This window comes from Talpa europaea (assembly GCF_964194135.1).
Source record: "Talpa europaea genome assembly, chromosome: 5".
In the NCBI taxonomy this organism is placed as follows: Eukaryota; Metazoa; Chordata; class Mammalia; order Eulipotyphla; family Talpidae; genus Talpa; species Talpa europaea.
In genome coordinates this window covers 2,875,265-2,891,831 of record NC_140071.1, presented here as the reverse complement: position 1 = coordinate 2,891,831, position 16,567 = coordinate 2,875,265, and the positions used below count along the sequence as shown (strand labels likewise).

At 46.9% G+C, this 16,567-nt stretch overlaps 1 protein-coding gene across 1 annotated transcript in view; it reads left to right on the top strand.

Annotated features, from left to right (window-relative positions):
• Positions 1-16,567, top strand: part of SEMA5A (semaphorin 5A) — a gene marked incomplete at both ends in the record, with an annotated part of 211,126 nt that overhangs the window by 64,785 nt on the left and 129,774 nt on the right. The gene's annotated exons all lie outside the window — the stretch shown is intronic.

Sequence of the window (16,567 nt, the reverse complement as noted above, 5' to 3'; positions counted from 1 at the left end):
TATTATGTTCAGGGAGATTCAGGAAACTCTTGTAGCTATTCAGGTGGAAAATATGGCAGGCAGCTTGAACACTTGTGATCACCGGTCTACAAGGCAATCACATGCCAGCTCTAGCTTTCTTTACAGCCCCCACATGTGAAACACAGCAGAACAAACTGAATAAGAAACTTGGAGGAAAGAGACAATAAATTACCGTAATACTTCTGAGAGATGACGTTGCATTAATGAAACAAGGAGAGATATTCTGTTCATTAAAAAGATCTTCATTGATTATTATTCAAATATATGATCAAAATCGACAATGGCAATGGCAAGTGAAATAATGAACTTGGTAAGTCCTTCAGAAAATCAAAGTGCTGAGAGATGGTAAATGAAGGGCTGTAGGTGAACAGCACGTGGTGACACACTGTCCTCAAAACAGAGGCTCCAGCATAAGAAATTGGGAGAGCCATGTGCCCTGGGTGGAGAAGAAAAGACTTCATTGGGCAGAGACGTGCGCTAGGCCTGGGGAGCAGCTTGGAGTGGGGAAGGAGTTTCCAAAGCTGTCTTTACAGCAATATAAATAATGCAATAGCTAAAGTGCCTACATATATTAGGAGCCAATGTAGACTGCGCTTGGGCATAGGGGAAAATTCTGTACTGAGCACATAGCAAAAGAAACAGAGGCCTGTTCTAGAGTGGATGTCCATGCCCCCCAACCACACACCGTATTTTAGAGCTTACCCCCAAGTGGCCGTCTTAGGAGGTAGAACCTTTGGGAGGCGAGTGGGAACAGCAGTGTTGTGAAGAGGTCCAGAGAGCTGACCCTTCCACCACGTGAACTGACAGCAGAGACCACAAGCTGCCCCAGCAGGTGGGCTTGCTGACACCAGGCCCTCCGGCTCCTTCAGCTTCACCCCCAAACTCCAGAACTGTGAGCAGCACATTTCTGAATCAGCCCCCCGGTTTATGGTATTCTGTTATAGCTGCCTGAGCGGGCGAAGACAAGACCATTATTATCTTCAACAGAAGCAAAGTTGTTTTGAGAAGCGCCATGTTGGATGGCGCATCTGTGAGTCACTTTGGCAAAATCATAGACGTGTCACCCTGAGGACACAGCCACATCCATGACCAGGCGCTACTTTGGCAGTGGGGACAGGAGGGAGCATGTGACTGTTGGGGAGAGGGAGAAGATAAAAAAGGGGGCAGCAGATGATATTTTTAACTGCAAAAACATCTCGAAACAGCAGTAAATCTGTATCACTTAGAGATTTGGAGATAGATGCCAAAATAGGCCAATCAAAGAATTGAAAGTTCTCATTTTGAACAAACAGTACGTGGGCCACAGGGTGAAGGGCTTGCTCTAGTCTGCGTGGTAAGGCCTGTGGATCTCCTTATAAGTTAAGTGCATGCTTAACTTTAGGGAATATATATTCATGTATTCATATGTTGTATCCATAAAACATGAGACTGGCATGGAAAAGAGAGAACAGAACTCAAGGAAGAATTCATAGAAACAAAAACAGGATATCTCTTATAGGCGATTCATCAAAAATTATGCAAAAGGAAATTAGATTCCATAAAAATGCCTCCTAAAAGAAAATACGTTTTTGTTAATCCAAATCACAAGGTTAACAACTGGAAAGTGGTTAATTACATGAAGATTACTTTTATCAGAAGAAAAAGTAGAAAGTCAATTAGAAATTCAAGGGGAAACAAAGTAAAATAATAAATGCACAAGAAAAATTGCTGCAAATATAAAACAAATGGGCTGGTTTGAAGTATAATAAAGTGAAGGTGACATATTTGGGTGGAACATCCAGATTACAGTCTTTGTATATAGTTTCTTAGGATTTATTGCCATTATGATACAATCAATTTTCATAATGTTTATGATGATTTTCTCCAAGAAGTGACTTGTGTCTTATGGATGGGAGATGTGGCTTGATTAATTGTGCCCATCTCCTTTCTGTGTTTCTTTGAAGATCATGCTAAAAGCAAGCCGATATTTCACAATTTGTTCTTTTTCAGAATGTTTTATAAACATTTTGTTAAACTGCTTCATTGTCAAGCATTATTCTTTGTTTCTTCTTATCTTAAATAACTGATTTAAGTCTTGCTACCTCAAAGCATAAACCTGTTTTATAAAAGACCACATGGTTGAAAAATAAACATTCATGACCTCATTCTCTATATGCTTAAAACTTTTTTAATTTGTTGGTAACATTAGGAACCCCTTAGGTGCTTGCACATATGGTGAAGAATTATGAAGTTTAAAATGTCTTTGATTTGACCTCAAATTCTTGATCCTTTTCCATTTAAATTGAGTTCTTGAAATAAGTAAATCACCCAGTGATCATGTCTATATGTTGGGAAGTTAAAATTTTCTTTTTTGACTTTATTGTAATGAGAATATTTTCCAAATTATCTGCAAATATATATGTTAGTTTTAGTACCAGCAAGAGCTCATAAGTTTCAATAGACTCGCTAAGGAAAAAAACCCAGACTCAATTTTGAACGTAATTTCAAATCCCCTGGCCACATCATAGCGGGTCTGTGGAGGGTCCCTCTGTCTTCCTCTTGGCGTGGGCCCTGGCGGAGGCGGAGAAGAAGGCTGATAGGATGGGAGACGCGTCTTTGTGTCCGCCACCAGCATGGTCAGACTTTGGTGTTGCTGCAGCTGTGCGGCTGGTGCTGGTCAAGGCAGCTTCGATGCTCTGGGACAGTCATGGTGACTGTTCTTGGGGGACAGCCGAGCATGAGCCAGGCTCATGAGCACGGGCACCTGAATGAAATGTAGCCACTGTGTCCACCCCGGAGGCCCCATCCCCACCACAGAGGTCAAGCAGGTGTGAGGCTGAGTTTGATGTACATGATGGTTCACTGTGTATCGACTTAGTTTTACTCAGCGAAGCAGCAGCCGGGCCGATGGAGCGAGCTCTCGCTTGGTCTGGACGACGCATCTGACATGCTGGCTCGCTCATTTTCCTCTGGGCTGACCGAACCCGTCTCTCCGTGATTCTGGAGGTGTGGGAGGCTGGAAATCTAAAGTGCTTCCCCCCAGAGATTCCGTAAAACCTGTGAATGTTGCCTTTGATAGCAAAAATGGGATTCAAAATCTTCAGCCTCTTGTCCTGGAGATACAGGTGGACAGTGAAAGTGTACTTTTTTTTTTTTTAAAGATTTATTTATGCATATAAGAGCTGGGGGACAGGCCAGAGGTGCGGGGGTGAGAGGATTCACCAGACAGTGGGGGGCAGAACAGGTAGATTGACTGAAACACACTGCTGAGGGGAGCAGCGGGGAGACAGGAGAGGTCTGCTGCGCCATGGGGGTAGCTCCCTGGCTGGGGATCAAACTCATGCTGCAGTGGCTGCAGATAGCTTCATAGTGCTGAGACTTAACCCCTAGTGCCACCACGGAGGGCCCTGAATGCGTCCTTTCAAGGGAGGTGGGGACAGCACAGCACACAGGCAGCGAGGTGTCCAGGCGGAGCTGGGGCGGCCAGTGGCCTGGAGAGGCTGGCCTGTAGTGGGGGAGGCGGCCGCAGGGTGTGCAGCAGCACCGGACTGCAGGAGGTCAGAAGGGGCCCCTGGACGATCCTCGGGAGGGAGCCGGGCTTCGCACTTGGAGGTGGGCCCCATGATGCCAGTGCCGGCTCCCCGTCGCAGTACTGAGAGGAAATACAAAGGTACGATTTAAGTTCCCGTGTTTACAGCAGTTCATTCCAGCAGCCACAGGAAGCAAGTCCTGTGACCTTTGTTTCCGGATGTCACGGCCAGGCTGGGTCCCCAGAAGCTCACCCACCTCCTTGGCCCTGGATTCTGCCAGCGATGCCAGTACAGCTAGTTAGTGACCTTTAAGGATTTTGAAATACGCCTGGAGAGAAGCAGGCCAATCTCTCTGCTTTGTAGTCATGAGCTCGCAGGATGGCGGCAGTTGTGGGGTGCTGACACCTCTTGTCACCATGGGGTGTCTTCCCAAGAAGACGCCCCAGTGGAGGCCACGGCAACCGGGCTGGGTGCCTGAAGCGTGTCACGTCCTTTGAACACCTGGTTTAGTCTGGGCTTCGATCTGGTCTTTCCAGTTATAGAAGATTTTAAAACTTTTGTTTTGTTTTAAACTAAATGGAGTTGAGCTTCTATCATTTATCCCAAGACAGTCCTAAGGGCTTGGTTAAAGGACTTGACTTCTGCCGGCGCTTTGTGTGGAAACTTCTCCAGGCAGATTGGAGTCTGGTGCCCACTGCACTGAGTCGCCCGAGGCTGGTGAATGTGCCGCCGAAGCTGGTCTCCTGGGTGAGAAGAGGCTGCTGCAGACTGCGGGTCCTGCACAGGTACTGAGTGTGGCTTTCTGATGTTTAAAGTGACCACTGCTCGAGGAAGCCACTCAGCTCACGAGCAGCACACCGGGCCTGTGAACACACATCTTGAAAGCCTCATGTGGAAGTCACATTGAAGCCAGGCCGCTCTGTCCATCAGAAAGAATTCAAGCTAAGCCGATACCAGTGCCAGGTCTGCTTTACAGAAGACAGGAAACTGGTAAGAATCAAGGTCAATTCTGAGAAAGTCCCAGGGCAGGCTGGATATTGATTAGTCACTTATCAGCCTCCCCGGGGGGTGGCCCGGTGTCCGCCCAGTGAATCGAACTCTCCCCTGGGTCTCCATGGGCTGTCCCCGCCCTGGTTCCCACCACGGTTGTCTCCACTCCCCCTCATCAGCTCCTGTCAAGTATTATCCTAATCGCCCTGTCCATGCCCGGCCGTCCCTGCCCCACTTGAAGGTCTTCCCGCATCCTGTCTGGATTACACAGGTAGACAGATGGTTTTCATGGGCTCTTTCAGCTTCTACACCTCCGAGCTCACATGTCACAGTTGCTACGAGTGTCTCCTCCTGCTGTTACGCTCACCGTCAATATTTTGTTAATATGGGGGGTGCAGCAGATCTAGCTCTGAGCCTTTAATGGCCAGTAGACTGTGTGCTTGGTTTATCACCCCTGTCCAAATGGCTAACTGGGGGGATCCCAGCTCCCAGCAGCGCCATGAGGGAAGATTTTTCTTAAGCTAATGACTCCCCCCTACAGTGGTCGGAAGCGAGGGCTCATTACCGAACCATTGTGATGATGGCTTGGCAATCACACCACCGGGGGCCTCTTGGACGTGTCTGAATGTCACCATCCTTCTTCACCAGGGATGCCACTCGGTGATTTAAAGCTGCAAAAATATTAGCTACGGTCACAGTCTGGAGGGAGAACCTGACTCAGAGATTTTCCTTTAAATACTTGGTGGTGAATTTAATACTAAACAGGGAACACACCTCACAGTGAATGTTCTTTAAAAGATGGAATCAGCACAGCACTAGGATGTGAAACTAGAGAGCTATTTTTTATTATTTATATGTTTTTGTTTGTTTAGATAAGAACTGTTCAAAACAGTTGTAAAAGATTAGGCTGTCGTGTGTTTATTCCAGCTGTCTGTATCAGTTTTCTGGGGCTGCTGAGACTGAGTGGTAAAAAAATGAGTGGTTTAAAACAATGGGAGTTTGTTGGCTTACAGATCAGGTCAGAAACCCAAAATCTAGGTGTGGAGAGCACTGTGTGGTCACCTGGCTCGAGGGGAGGGTTCTCCTGCCTCTTCTTCCAGCTTCCGTGCCTGTCCCAATCCTTGAAGCTCCATGGGGGCTGGACATCACACCCCCGCTGCTCAGGGTCGTCGTCTCCCTTGTCCTCACACAGTCTTCCCTCCGTGTCTCTGTCTCTGTGTCCCCGTTTCCCCTTTTTGTAAGTTCACCTGTCATTCTAGATTAGGGTTCACTGCAATGGCCACCTCACCTGTGTGAGGTTTTTATTTGTCCCAAGACTTTCTAAACAGCAGACTCCTTTTTATAATTAGAGACTAAACCAAGAAGTCAAATTAAACTTGAGATTAAAAACCATAAAATGTAATTTTTATTTATTTATTTATTTATTTATGTATTTTTTATTGCTTTATTTATTTATTTATACAAGCACTGGATACAGTCAGAAGTGCGGGAGGGTGAGAGAATTCACCAGAGTGGGGAACAGAACAAGCAGAAAGACCAAAATACACTGCTGAGGGGAGCAGCAGGTGTGGCAGGAGAGATCTGCGTGCCCTGTGGGGCCCTTGCTGGCGGCCGGGGATCGAACCAGCGCTGCAGAGGCTGCGGGCAGCTTCGCAGCCCAGCGCTCAAGCGCTGCGCCACCGGGGAGGCCCAAAATAATAATTTTTTAAAAAAAATTAGGCATGAGAGCCAACCAAGCACATGATAACATTTGTCAACTTGTGTATAAGATGGAACTTCAAGAAACCATAAATGTAAATGTGTTCCCTGAGTCAGAAAGGAGTTTGTAATTTATTTCCTTTGGTAAATGGAGATTTTACTTTGATGGCTTTTTTATTAGCCTTACATGTATGAACAAAAGCATAGTTCCAATAATAAGTGATGTTTTTCCCAGGGAAGATCATGATTAAAATGACCTTAACGTTTTGAAGCGTGATTGAAGCAAATGTACATAATCTTAAACTCATTGCTCATGGTCAAGGACATAGGAAGGATTTGTACACACAAGGAAAGATGCTTGACCCGGGAGCAGTGGCTTGAGAAGAAGGAGATGGGAAAGAGGAGAAAAGAGCGACTGAATTTCAGCAAAGCCTCTTGTGTATGCGGCATGGGCTCAAGTAAATTGCTGGTGAAATGAGTTCATGTCTTATGACGACGTTGATATCATCTTGTAGATTTTGCTTATTTTTTTTACTCTCTTATTAGCTTATAAGTCACATTTTAGACCCCAAATGATTAGTTGTTTTTTTCCCCATAACATTGAAAGTGAGAGTGAACTTTGTCTGATAAGGAACATGTAAGGGTCAGGAATGGACACGGTGCAGGTTTTCTGATCCCATGCACACCGGGTAAAGGAGGAGTCAGAGCCCTCAGGGGTTTTGCAGGTCTTTTATTGGGGTTCACCAGGCATATGGCAGGCTGGGGAGCCGGGAGGTTGACAGGCCTCCCAGCCCCCAGCAAATCTTCACTCTCTCTGGGCTCTCTGGCGTTCTCTGCTCCTGCTTCTTTGCTTCTCTCTCAGCTTCTACTGGCGTCCTCATGATGCTGACCTTAAAAGCCCAGTCTCAGCCCAGGTGAATCCCATCTACCTACGCCCACACCCTACTCCAGGTGTCGCCATCAGGCATACATTCAGGACCGCAGGGATCCATCATCTATCCTGATGGCGGGAGGGCAGAAAAGCCTGACATTTTCTTTACCCTACAGTACATTAATTGTTAAGAAATACATTCATGGAAAGTACAATGAGTCAAAGAGAACACGGAGACTTTTCCATTTTCATGAAAAATGTGCGTTTCATAGTAATAGAGCATGTTACATCATACACACTCAGTCTGATGCTAGCAGAGAGCGCTGTATAAATCTATCACATTTAGCTCTTTTAAAAGAAATCTGTTTTACCAGTTTTTGATAAATGTCAGTTGTCACAGCTATTTAAATATATCCAATATATCTGAAGATTCATAGATCAACTCTAAGAATGGATAAATGCATGCATTAGTAGTATATTAATTATACCTTAATTACTGACACATTTAGTTATGACATTTTTCTCACCTTCTAAAATAACTGATGTCTTTAGACTCCTCCTTCCTCACGTAGAATTTAAGTCTCTATTTCCTTGCTCCAATGGCAGACCCCATTTTAAATGAGCATGGTAGCATTTGAAGTTTTAAGTCCTTAATTGTCATTCATCACTTTAAAATACCTTTTGGTTTATAGCAATCATCTGTTTTCCTGGCTGGTTGATCAGAGTTGTTATTTGGCAAATAGAGAGAATCGTATTTTCTACAGAGAATCAAAGGAAGCACTGAGTGATGTTTGATGCCTACAGTGATTGATTTCTAGCCAGAAGATACTTAACGACAAACAGAGGTTCAGTTTTCCTGAATCTTCTTGATATAATGGGGATCAGAGTCAACAATGAGACATTATTTTATAATGTCTCCCCCTTCCCCATCACCACTCTGTTCCCCTCTAACTTCCACAGGCCCCCTGAATCATTCCACGGTACCAGCAAGTCTAAAAGCCAGACACTTAACTGAATTAGTTGGTCTCTCATCTCTTTCTTTCTTCACTTAATTCTAAGAACCAGAAATCCTCACTCATAAAGGGATGCTTATTTCTCTGCCCTGCCTTTTGCAGTGGAAAGAGTATGACAAAAGGCATTTAGAAGAGGCGGCTCACTGGCTTTTTATCATAGTGGCTCCAGACTTTGTGAGACCCTCAGAGTCACTGGAATAGGCTTGTGAAGATGAAAACTCCCAAATTCTCTCCATACCGATGGAGCGAGGACTTCGGGTCTTGGGGTTCTCTGCGCAAATGTGAACCCTGGAAACAAGAGCCCTGGAGTCGGCCATCCTTTGGAGGATTGGAGCCAGTGTGGCACAGGCTCCAATGAAAACCCACATCCGGCACAGGGGTGCTGGGGAGAAGCAGGGAGAGCTGGGGATCCGGGTGTGTTGTGTAATGGAAGACGGACATCTGCTTTGACCCTCATGGCCTTGAGTAGTGGCGCGGCATCCACTGATCGCTCTTTCAACTATTTATGGAATTTTGCACAAAAAAGTCAATATTCCCTCCTCCTCCACCTGTGTATCATTTACCAACATGGGTCATCAGTTTATCAGCTCCCAATCCTGGGTGCCGTAGGGCTCACCTTGGCATAGGGAAAATCAGTACTTGATCCAAGGAAAACTAAATTTTGGAGGAAAAGTGAAAAAATAAATTAGATAAAGCAAAGAGTCCAGAAGAGAGGCCACAAGAGAGGAAGCGTTGTATCAGTGCGTGCATCGTGGAGGGAGAGCAGAGCCGTGGGGGGTCGTGGCTGCATTAGATTTGTTGTTGTAATTGCTGAAGGAGCCAGTTTCCGCTTGTCCAGAGAATGAGGGTAAAGCAGTTGGAATGTTGGCAACTCCATGTTCAAAATTTCAAGTGTTTGTTTCCCTGGTGAGAGCTTTCTCTTGCCATTTACAATCAGAGAAAGTTTATTTTTCCTGTGCCGCTGGAGGGGGAGGTGGGAGGATGATTTTGTGAACCCTTAAGAAGTAGAAGCTGGGGCCTCCCCGGTGGTGCAGCGGTTGAGCGCTGGGTTGCGAGGCTGCCCGCAGCCTCTGCGGCGCCGGTTCGATCCCCGGCTGCTCCCCGGCCACCGGAGGAGGGTCCCACAAGGCGCGCAGACCTCTCCTGCCGCCCGCTGCTCCCCTCAGCAGTGTCCTTCGGTCCTTCTGCCTGCTCTGCTCCCCGCTCTGGCTCTGGCGAATCCTCTCACCCTCCCGCGCTTCTGACTGTACCCAGTGCTTGTGTAAATAAATAAATAAATCTTTAAAAAAAAAAAAAAGTAGAAGCTGTTTAATGAAGATGTTTTCTCAGTTGGAAGCAATTACCTGGTTGGCTCTGAGTCTTTCATTTCAAGTTTTCAAGAAATGGAAACTACGCGCTAAATCCTATTGACAATAGACACCAGCTACTGGCTATTTGCACTGTGCGCTGCCAGGAGGGAGAGGCCCTGAGCACTCGCTAGAAGCTCAGGTTCCAGCTGACAGACAAGGTCGGTGCTCCTGGAGAGCTAACACTAGAGCCATGATGCTGTCCCAGGCTCTCAGATGCTCCAGTTAATTGCCAGCCTGTGAAGGCGAGTAGATAGCAGAGTGCAGGGCAGGGAGAGACAGAAAGGGACGGTCAGGGGGAACAGGGATGGTGATGGGGGATAGGGGTGGTCAATAGGGGGACAGGGACTGTCAGGGTAGACAGGGACAGTTGGGGGGACAGGGACGGTGAGGGCAGGCCCTACCATCATGTTGCAGAAGGGCCTGTGGAGGGTGAATCGGTGGGGTCCCCTAGGAGCTTGTGGAAGCCCATGTCCCGTGACACCCCCTCCTGTAGATTCTAGCCCCACCGACCAGGAGGCTTCATTCTTAACAAACACCTGGAGGTGAGTCTGACACAGAGTCCGGAGTCAAAAACAGTGACTTTAAAGTGAGTGGCAAGAAAGTACAAGAATTTCTGTTATTTTTAGTGTACGTGAGCAATGTAGAAATTATAAATATTAATACACAGGTGGTGCCGGTGCCCTGGCCAGCTCACAGAGCCCCCCTGGGGACGCAGCTGGAGGGTGTCCTGGGGGACTCTCGGGCAGTGGGGAGGATTTGGGCTCCAGGTGCCGTGAAGGGGCCTCTGCGTTGTGTTATTTAATGTGGCAGGAGCCTGTGTAATGTCGTGATGGGGCGGGGTGCCCGCACCGTGGTTCTGCGGGTGTTGGGAGGCAGCACATGAAGGAGCTGTGCATTCATTCATTTAACATCACAGTCATGGAACTGAGCAGACGTGTGTGTGTACACACGACGTGCAGGAATGTCTGTCTGTCTGTCTCCCTGGCCTTTGTTGTTTCTACCCACTGTTTTAAAAGACAGGAGATCCAAATTTACTAAGCTGCCTCTGATTTTTAGTAAATAGTGGATACTTTAGGGAAAAATAGAATCTTTTCATTTCAAGAATGACTGAGACAATCTGCTTTTCAAAACAATCCCTGCAGTGGAAACATACTTCTTAAATCGGGCCCTTCAAAATGCTTCTGAATTTATTGCTGAAAACAGTGTAAGGTGACATTAACATCATCACCTTAGACTGAAGATTTATAAAATTCTTTACAAATTGTTTGCATCTCTTTTAACTAGATTATAAAATTTGCAACTGTAGGGTATCGTGTGTCTTGTACTCATTTTAAATTTTTTAGTTGACTTTCCAAGCTAAAGATCTTTACATCAGTGAGGATGGAAATGGATGAAGCAAACAAACTTCCACCAAAAATCATCTGCTTGGATGGGACTGAAAACCACAGATGCCAAAGATCATCATGCTACAGTTGGATTTGCATGTTTGAAATGTTTAGTTTTAACCTAAAAATCAAGATAAAGTGAATGCAAAAACAGACTTTCTGAACAGTTGAAAATTACTCTATCACTATATCATACTTTATTAAATTTTAAAGAACAATTGTTCAATCAGAATGTAAGTAACATCTATTTTACCATATATTTCATCTTATCTTTATGTCATTCTTTTAAAATATGTGCATTGCAATTAAAACATAGATATAAACATGCATAGTTGTACGTATATGTTGTATATAAATGAGGAAATGAAATTAATAGGGAGTAAATGCCAAGTATCTTATTGATAAGGCTGTATATAAGCAGAATATTTAGGGAAATAGTGACAGTCATAGTGCAACTTTTGTGAGCCCACTTTTGGTCTCCAGCAAGCTTAAACAATTAAGTGCAGGCCTTCCTGGTGGCCTGGGGGTTAAGTCTCAGGGATATCACCGATGCGGCCTGAGTTTGATCCCCGGCCACATGGCGCAGCAGACCTCTCCTGTCTCCCCGCTGCTCCCCTCAGCGGTGGATTTCAGTGGATCTGCCTGTTCTGCTTCCCACTCTGTCTGGGGAATCCTCTCACCCTCACACCTCTGGCCTGTACCCCAGTTCTTCTATGCATAAATAAATTTTAAAAAAAGAAAGAATTAATTACAAAATCACGGCAGTTAGCATTCTTTTTTTCCAGCAAAAAATCATTTTATTTAAGTGTAGTTTTTGGAGCACGTGGGTCCGTGCTTACTGCTTTTCATTTGTCCCATTTCCTCCTTCTGCTCTTCTCGGGCCTCAGAGAGATGAATTAGACCCAGTTCAAAGGTCTGCTTACCTGTGAATTTACCGCCGCCAGGTTCACTGTGATCTTACAGGACTGTCTTGGTGCAGCCACTTTATCAAGCAAATGTTTTTTTGATAAAAGTGTTTTTTGTTTACCCTGATTTAAAAAAATGAGTTTTATTCATGTGACTGTATTTGCTGAGAAATATAAACATTGGGAGACTGGCTCACGTTTATTTCCTCCTGCCCTGTCCACGAAGGCCACCTCCGGCGTCCTCTGCCCTCTGGCATGGACTCTGCTCCCGGCTCTGTGGTGGGGGCTGCAGACGGGAGTGAGGGGTAGGGGGAGCGGAGACTGGCAGAGGCCGGGGCAGCTGTCCCTCCCCTTGCCCCACGGCGTCAGCTCAGCCTGGCTTTGGCTCTGGACCAGTGGCCTCTGCTGTCACCCAGGCTCTCTGTGGCCCCAGGCTGCCCCCGCTTGTCCGTCTGGACCCTGCAGAAGCCCCTGGAGTTTCCTTCCACTCCTGTGTCCTGCCCGCTGGCCTCTGCTTCCGCTTCCTGGGCTGTCCTGGGCGATGGCCTTGTGTGTTTGATATAGGACCCTCGATTCATAAAGTAACCTAGAAATAGAGTTCACCATTTTCCCACTTTGAATTCCGTGTGAGAACACCGCCAGCGTCACGTGTTTGTTTTAAATGTGTCAGTGGTTTTGGTGGGACATGAGATGTGAAGAATCTGCTTTCTTTTCATTGAACTCGACTGTGACAATGTTTTAAGTGTTTTAATTAGGACTTGAGGAAGGATTCTCACAGTGCTTTGACTTACTTGATTAGAGCAAAGGGTGGCACATTTTTCCTTACAGTGGTGGTGAGTTTGTGCTGCCGGGGGCCTCTCGACTGCCTCTGGACACACCAGCCTCAGACAATATATAAGTGAATGGAGATGGCTGTTGTTCCAATAAAACTTTATTTATAACAAAGGTAGCAGTGGTCAGGTTGCCTACTGGCTGTAGTTGCCAATCCCTTTACAAGTGTGAACACACTTAGAAAATGGATATTTTTTTTAAGTCTAAAAAATTTTAAAGGTATGTAAGTTAGAAATCTTTATGATGGGTGAAATTATAAAATTGCTGATGTTTGATGTATTATTTATTTGCATTTGGGGAAAACTCCTAGTTTTATTTATCTATCTACAAATAATTGCAGTGTAGAAAGCAATTGGGGCTATACTAATTACATATGTATGAAAGAACTGAAGTGTGGAGTCTGTTTGAATTGAGTGCTATTGAGTGTATTTGTGAGATTCTTAAAAATAGCATTTGATACTTTGGCTGACTGTTAACCCTCTTAGCAGATACTTGATTAACCTTAGCAAGCGTTGATACAGATGGCATTTTTCAGATGGTGCTGATGTCTTTGTTAATATGAAATGACGATCCTTGTTCATCTTACGCCTGCGTGTGCAGGTGTGTTTGCGCCTGTGTCTTTGGATGGAAGATAGTGGAAGGGGACTAGGAACGGCACCAACTACTTCCCATTGGTTGCCGGTGGCCACATGGCTGTGATCTTCCTTTCGCACAGAGACCATGGAGCCCAAGTGCAGTGGCTGAGACTGGGGGTGAGAGTTTTGATGGCAGCTACAGTAGGGGCACGAGTTCAAGCCTGGAGGCACGGGAGTGACCACAGCGCCGGGGGCAGGAGGGAACCGCCAGAGCTCAGTGGCCCATGTCTTGTCACATGGGTCTCTTTCTCTGCCGACCGGCTTTATGTATGTGCGTGGAAGAGAGAAGAGGAGCTAGAATATGAGCAGATGAGCAAATGAAGCAAAGCATTGACTCGGGAATGGCTTACTGAGGCTGCCACGGGGAACCGTCCAGCCCTGGTCTTATTAGCTATGATCAGGAGGCAGACACAAGAAGATCTTGTCTTTCTGTGGCCACTGTGGAGGGGCAGTCAGCATGGGGAGCTGAGGAGGGACCCAAATGTCCACTCTTTTCCCCTAAGTAGTTCGTGAGCACTCGATCACGCACCAGAGAAAGATAGCTGAAGCTCATTACTATATTGGGCTGGAGATCAAGAAAAGGGCATGGAGCTGGCACCAGAACTATCAATACAGTGGCAGGAAATAAATAAATACACACGCACATATATTTAAAATCAACTCTTCAAACATTGTAATGGCTCAAACACTTGACTTTCTATTGCCCTTCTGTTATATAGTCAGATGGGGGTCGCCCCCCACCACGGAACGCACACACACAGGTACATTAACAAATCCAGGGCCCTAAGGAGTCTCCTGTGACTCCAAATGACCCTCTCGCAGATGCAACTGCAGCCCCTTCGTTTAACATCTGCATTTTGCTTAGACGGTGGACCGACTCCCTGTGATCTTGGATGCTTTATGCAGAGAGAGAAATACCATTTGCTGCCACTCCATAAAGATTTGCTTCAGATCTGTCTGTTTTCTTGGGAGCACTCATGTTTTTTGAAAGTATTTCTTCCTTTCCCTGTGAAACAGCCTCCAACAGAGTCCATGGGTGGCCATTCCTATGGATGGCCGGTCTAACCACCCCCCTCCCACCGTGTGCTCCTCCCTTGTGCTCCTGGGGCCAGCCCTCCATGCTCCCGAGGGTGCTACTGCTCACCTGTGGACAGCGGGTGCAGAGATGGCTCTTGCTTAGAAAGCAGCTGTGGGGGAAACTTGCTGGCTGATGTTGACAGCTGGCTTGGAGAAGAACCGAGCTGGCTGGTTTTAAGAGTCATAATTCCTGGCCCTAACGGGGGAATGATGGTTTGAATTAAAGGATGTGTTTAATTTGGATGTTAATATGTTGAGAGGCTAAGCATGGAGTTCCCTGTTAATCCCATGCTTCTTTGGGGAGGATGAGCTCTTGGCACTTTTGGCCCTTCTGGCTCCTTCACGGAGGTGGCTCTCTGGGGGGTTCGCGGTGCAGAATGATGCTTGGGGTGGCTCCAGGCGTGCATAGCCTCTTGTAGGTCAGTGGCACCACAGAATGCAGGCATTTTGTGGGTAGAAAGTACTAGAAGTCTTTACTAGAGCAGAAGGCTCCCGAGACTGGATGCAGAAGGCACTTAGGATGTAGTTTAAAGGGGGGCTTAAGAAGTGGTGGAGGCGTGAAGGATTAGTGCACAACTGCAGATGCTGCCTTCTCCCTTCCTCTGCTTTGCTGTTATTATTAGAGCGGACGGCTTTGCAAGTTGCTTTCTGGGCCCGCCGCCCCTTGCTGGCAGCGCTTGTCTGGCTGGCGAGGGGGTGCCCGTTTCCTGTGCTGTCCTCGCATTTCCTGAGTGGGACCTGGCTGTGAAGACTGACCCTGCCTCCCCCGTGCTGCAATGGGACGATAATTGAAGCAATGTGTGGTGCGCTGGCACCAGGAGAGCTATTTATTAAAGCGTATCCGTTCTGAGCTCGCAGGCTGGCTGCTCCCAGCTGAAAAACTGCAAGAACAAACAAGAAGGCTGTTCCTCATTTTACATAAAAGCACCCTAGGTCGCCCCTGCTGCATGATCTGGGGAATCTGTTCCATTTGTGATTTCCTGAAAATTTTACCCTAAGAACCAGTTGGAGTTCGAAAATGAAGGCAGAAAACCCATCGCTGCTGATAGTTAAAAATAATTGATAAATAGTGTCGAATTTGAATCAGCCGGATCTGCCATACCAAAGGCCTGGAAGTAATTATATTCTGGTCTTTCCTTTTTCGCTGGCTCATGTTAACTCCCCCGTGGCTGCTTTCTCTGCATAATTCATTCAGGATGTGTCCAAGTTGATACTTTTCAGGCAAGCAAATCTGGTTGTGAGTTTACATTATGAAAACGAAGGTCTTCCGCTTTCCCCTCGTCAGTCTTCATTTCTTTCAGAATTCTGTATTAGCTACTGTTTTATCGTCTACTGAAAATGATGACTTGCAAGGCACTCATTACAATGTGCTTTCGTTTGGAATTGGAGTGTTCAATCGGGAAACTCATTTGGTGCAGAGAAAACCCTCACACGCCTCTGCTCAGTAAAGCCAGGGGTCAAGTGCATGGAGGTGCAGAGTAATTAACTGCGTGCTGCTCCCTCCTGTGCCAGTCCCCACGGCCACAAAGGTGAGGGGAGGTTTGTGCTCTTCGTCATGGGGAGAGGCGGCCCGGAGAACAAAGTGGGGACCTCCCTGGAAAGGAAGGGGGCACGTAGGCCTGGGGCTGCACGTTCTTGGGGAGAAGGAGCCAGTTCAGGGCGTGGTCAAGCTCACTGGCTGGTCGTGTTGGGGGATTTGGTTGCAGGCCAAACTGGGGAAGCGGCTGGTTTTCCCGGCCATGGAGGGCGGGAGACGGTTTCTGAGATGGTGCCCAGGACTCCGTCCCCTGGTGGATATTTCCTTCAGGAGTATGGCTGGACTGGGGAGCAGAGTAGGATTCACGTGGGGTTGAATCTAGGGTACAGGGCAGGATTTTGCAGATGGGATTGAGAACAGAATGAGTTGATCCAAAGAGATTAGCCTACCTAGACTTGACTTAACCCTGGGAGCCCGTCAAAGGACTCCCAACAGCAGCAGCTGTCCTGCTGTTGACCTTGAGGAAGCAAATTCCCATGATGTGGAGAGACCCCATAGCAGAGGCTGTGGCGGGCACCAGAAAGCAGAGAGCCTCGGCCTGAAATCTTAGGAACTGCACTTGGCCAACTACGAGTGAGCCGGGAAGAGGACCCAGGGTCCTGAGCCTGAAGACAGATGGCAGCTACTGCTGCAAGCGTGCCTCCAGCTAGACAGTCCTGAACATGGGGCCCAGGGAGTCGTGTCTGGACCCCGATCCTTGAGACCCTTGAGATAATAATCAGGTGTTGCTTTAGGCCTCTACGCGT